The sequence below is a fragment of the Otolemur garnettii genome, unplaced genomic scaffold, assembly GCF_000181295.1.
Source record: "Otolemur garnettii isolate 467f Iridium unplaced genomic scaffold, OtoGar3 scaffold00038, whole genome shotgun sequence".
Taxonomy (NCBI): Eukaryota; Metazoa; Chordata; class Mammalia; order Primates; family Galagidae; genus Otolemur; species Otolemur garnettii.
This window is the reverse complement of record NW_003852433.1, coordinates 7972033-7977090: the sequence shown is the minus strand read 5'-3', so window position 1 is coordinate 7977090 and position 5058 is coordinate 7972033.

The window sequence follows — 5058 nt, the reverse complement described above, 5'->3', positions numbered from 1 at the left end:
TTCACATTCTACTCTTAGAAAGATTCGCTTGTACCCCTGTAAGATAAACCTCAGAAGTGATCCCTCCAATCCCCCTCCCTCCACCCATTGCCCCCTCCCTTATCCCTCCCCCTTCCCCATATTCTTAGGCTATTTGGTTATAGCTTTCATATAAAAGGTATAAATCAGTTTCATAATAGGGGTATGTACATTGGATACTTTTTCCTCCATTCTTGTCACTCTAAAAATAATGACATTCATCCATTCATGAAGTCAGAGTCCTCACGATCTAATCACCTCTTATTAGGCCCCACTTTTCAATACTGTTTCACTAGGGATTAAGTTTCCAACACAAGAACTTTTTTGAGGTTTTTTTTGAGACAGAGTCTCACTATGTCGCCCTCAGTAGAGTGCTGTAGTGTCACAGCTCACAGCAACCTCAAACTCTTGGGCTTATGCAATTCTCTTTCCTCATCCTCCCAAGTAGCTGGGACTACAGGCGCCCACCACAACACCTGGCTATTTTGTTGTTGTTGTTGTTGTCATTGTTGTTTAGCAGGCCTGGGGGCTGGGTTCGAATCCACCAGCCCTGATGTGTGTGGGTAGCGCCCTAACCACTGAGCTATGGGGGCAAAGCCCAACACACGAACTTTGGAGCTCACATTCAAGCCATAGCAGGCTAAAAGCAAGTGTGTGTAACTTCTGGAAGTGTCCTTAAAGGGCGTGGCCTGGGTGCCTCCGCCTTCCTTGCTCCTCCTTCCAGGCTGAAAAGTGGCTTTGATGTCTGCAGCTTAAGCAGACCACAAGGAAGAAGTCAGGGTTGATGGTGGAATGACAAATAGAAGGTGCCTGGATCTCTAACACCTTCCAGAAGCCACCCTAAAAGCCCTGGAGTTCCTTACTTCAGACTCCGCTGCAAGAGAGATGGAAAAAAACTGTCATTTAACTAATTGTTACTTTGAATCTTTCTGGCACTTGCAACCAAACTTAAAGATAATTGAATTACTTTCCCCAAAGAAGAGTTCACATAGGCTAGATGAGTTTTATTTTTATTTGTTTTAATTTTTTAATTTCTTTTTAAGATTAGTCAAGTGCAATAGTGGGGGGGGGAAGAGTAGAACAAGGAGTTCAATCTGTAACTGACTGTGAACAGTCAAGTGAGATAACTCACTACGTTCGGACAAGCCAATTTTTTAATTTTTAATTTTTTTTGAGACAGAGTCTCACCTTGTCACCTTGGGTAGAGTTTCATGGCGCCATCATAGCTCACAGCAACCTCAAACTCAAGTGATCTTTTGCCTCATGAGTTTTGTTTTTAATTAACAACACTTGTATAGCACGAGCTATGTGCCAGGCATTGTAGTAAGCCCTTTCCAAATATTAACTTGTTAATTGTCATATTAACTTTGTGAGATAGGAATGACTATTTCCCCTGCTTTATAGGTGGGTCTTGGACACTTCATGGAAAAGAGAGGGGAAACAGTTCTTAAAATGTTTTCCTGCCAGATGCAACAGCTCATGCCTGTAATTCTAGCACTCTGGGAGGCTGAGGTGGGAGGACTGCTTGAAGCCAGGAATCTGAGATCGACCTGGGGATCTATGAAGAATAGAAAAATTTGCTGGGTGCAGTGGTGTGCACTGGTACTCCCAGTACTCAACAGGCTGAGGCAGGGGGATTGCTTGAGCCTGGGAGTTTGAGGTCCCAGTGAGTTATGATGATGCCTCTGCACTCTAGCTAGGGTGACAAAGCAAGACTCTATCTTAAGGAAAGTTTTTTTGGGGGCTTTTTGAGACAAGAGTCTCAAACTTTCACCCTGGGTAGAGTGCCATGACATCATCATAGCTCACAGCTATCACCAACTCTTGGGCTCAAGTGATCCTCTTGCCTCAGTTTTTCTATTTTTAGTAGAGACAGAGTTTCACTCTTGTTCAGGCTGGTCTCAAACTCCTGAGCTCAGGCAATCCACCTGCCTCGGCCTCCCAGAGTGTTAGGATTATAGGTATGAGCCACCATGCCTGGCAAAAAATAAAGTTTTCTTTTCAGTTCTTGCCTGTATTTATTTTTTCACTCAGCAAACATACACTGAGCATCTGCTATCTGCCGGTCTTCTACTGAGTGTTAGGGACATAGGAAGAAAACAAGATTTTATTCCTGGTCTCATGGAGATTATAGTCTAAAATATGATGTCCAACATGGTAGCCACTAGCCATGTTTCACTAAATAACTAAGTTTAATTTAGTTAAATTGAATAAAAGTTTAGTTCCTCAGATGTCCCAGCCACATTTCATGTGTCCAATAGCTACATGTAGTGGAGATAAAATACGTTTCTATCACAGCAGAATGTTCTGGTCTAGAGGGATTTCTGACAAGTAAAACTAGCCATTTATAATCCAACCTGCAAGCCCTGGCTGTCATATTTCTTCCTGTTGCCTCCCTAGATTGACCAGCTGTATGGAAGAGACTGGAAAGAATAAAGCAGCTGCTTTATTTATTTACATGGTATTTGGGGGGTACGTGTTTAGTTCTCTTTATTCATCCTTTCACTCTGTCTTTACAATTGTCTTGGGTGGGCATGGTGACTCAAGCCTGTAATCCTATTCTGGGAGGCTGAGGTGGGTGGATGGCTTGAGACCAGACTGAGCAAGAATGAGACCCCATCTCTACTAAAAATAGAAAAACTAGCCAGGCGTTGTCGGGGGCACCTGTAGTCTCAACTACTTGGGACACTGAGGCAAGAGGATCGCTTGAGCCCAAGAGTTTAGGTTGCTGTGAGGTATGATGACACCATGGCATTCTACCCAGGGGAGCAGAGTAAGACTGTCTCAAAAAAAAAAAAAGTTAAATAAACAACCATCTCATTTTACAGGTGAGGATATTCAGGTTCAGCGAAGGGAATGATGAAGACCATCCTCCAGAGTGGCACCTGTGGCTCAGTAAGTAGGGCGCCGGCCCCATATACCGAGGGTGATGAGTTCAAACCCAGCTCCAGCCTAACTGCAACAAAAAAATAGCCAGGCGTTGTGGCGGGCGCCTGTAGTCCCAGCTACTTGGGAGGCTGAGGCAAGAGAATCGTGTAAGCCCAAGGAGTTGGAGGTTGCTGTGAGCTGCGACTTCACAGTACTCTACTGGGGGTTAATAAGTGAAATTCTGTCTCAATAAAAAAAAAAAAAAAAGACCATCCTCCAATACATTGTGTCCTTAACACAGTGAAAGAGTCTGGGGGATGATAATAAAAACAGCTAGCATTGGGCATCACCTGTGGCTCAAAGGAGTAGGGCACCAGCCCCATATGCCAGAGGTGGTGGATTTAAACCTGGCACCAGCCAAAAACTGCAAAAAAAAAAACAAACAAAAAATCCCCAGGTACCATTTACATGTGCAGCCTATATGGCACATCCTATATGGCACTCCCCCAGAGTTTGCTTTATTTTATCCTCTTCCCAATCCTAGGAGGCTGAAGGTTGTCATCATTTCATTCACCAAGGTGCAGGAGGAAAGTGACTTGCCCAAAGCCACCCAGATGGGAAGGTGCTTGTTTTTTCTGTTTTTGACCATGCTGGGCCTGGCTGGCTTCTTCCCTGTGACTCATATCCTCCTGGGGAAGCACAGACATGCCAAGTTCATTCTCCCTCCTGTGAAGTTGGAGACCCAGCCAGGTTCCTCAGTTCTAGTGGTCCACTAGGGTCTGGGACTGGGAGACATCATGGGCTGATTCTTTGTCTCTTTGGGTGGCTCGGGTCCCTCCGTGGTCTAACTCTTAAAGGCCCAAAGTGAGGAAACTTGGCTTAGGGACCAGACCACCCACCTCAGAGTCCAAGGGCTGGCAGGGTTGGCTCCCACTCCTCTGTGTTGACCTTTTCCACTTTTATTGTGAGTTTATTTTTAAGGGGGAAAAATGTCCCATAAACTTAAAATAAGCAAGACTTAATTAATAGCATGCTTTGTTCTTCTGATCCTTATCTGTACAGGAAGACGCACCCCTTTTCAGTTTTGTGGGTCAAGATGAAATCGCCTTTGGAGGCTTTAAAACAGCTGCTCCATCTTTTACTTTTGAACTCTGGCTCCCTTTGGCTTTTCCCTCCCCTGGGTGGAAGGGTTCTTTCAAACTCTTTAGCACACTTCACCACAAGCTTTTCTATTTATTGGATTGCCAGCATTACATGCTATAATAATAATAATTACTTTTCTTTTTTTTGAGGCAGAGTCTCACTTTGTCGCCCACAGTAGAGAGCCATCATCATAGCTCACAGCAACCTCAAACTCTTGGGCTCAAGTGATTCTCTTGCCTCAGCCTCCCAGAGTGCTGGGATTACAGGTGTGAGCCACCTTGCCTGGTCCCCGGCTATTTTTAGAGATGAGGTCTCACTCTGGCTTAGGTTGGTCTCAAACTCATAAGCTCAGGCAATCCACTCACCTCAGCCTTCCAGAGTGCTAGGATTACAGGAGTGAGCCACTGTGCCCAGCCTATAATTATTTCTCCATATATGGTTAATAGATACTGTGCATTGAGGACCTTCTAAGGTCCAGGCATGCTGTTAAGGACGCCTAATAGCCCTACATGATAGGTCCTCTATATATTCATTTTACAGATGAGGAAATTGAGGCCAAGTGAGGAGAAATGACCTTCCAAAGGCCATACAGCTCTTAAGAAGTGAACTTAGGCTTGGAATTCAGGTCTTTATGCCTCCAACATCCATGTCTATGATTTATTGAATACTTAGCTATGTGCTCAATGGTCTCACAATACTAGATTTTAAAAAAAATGTCCTTTTTTATTTTCCTTGTTTAAAATATGTTTTCTTGGGCTGGGCACAGTGGCTCACACCTGTAATCCTAGAACTTGGGAGGCCGAGGCAGGTGGATTGTCTGAGCTCACAGGTTCAAGACCAGCCTGAGCCAGAGCAACACCCTGTCTCTAAAAATAGCCAGGCATTGTGGTAGGCACCTGTAGTCCCAGCCACTTGGGAGGCTAAGGCAAGAGAATTGCTTAAGCCCAGGAGTTTGAGGTTGCTGTGAGCTGTGACGCTACAGCACTCTACCATAGGTGACAAAGTGAGACTCTGTCTCAAAAAAAAAAA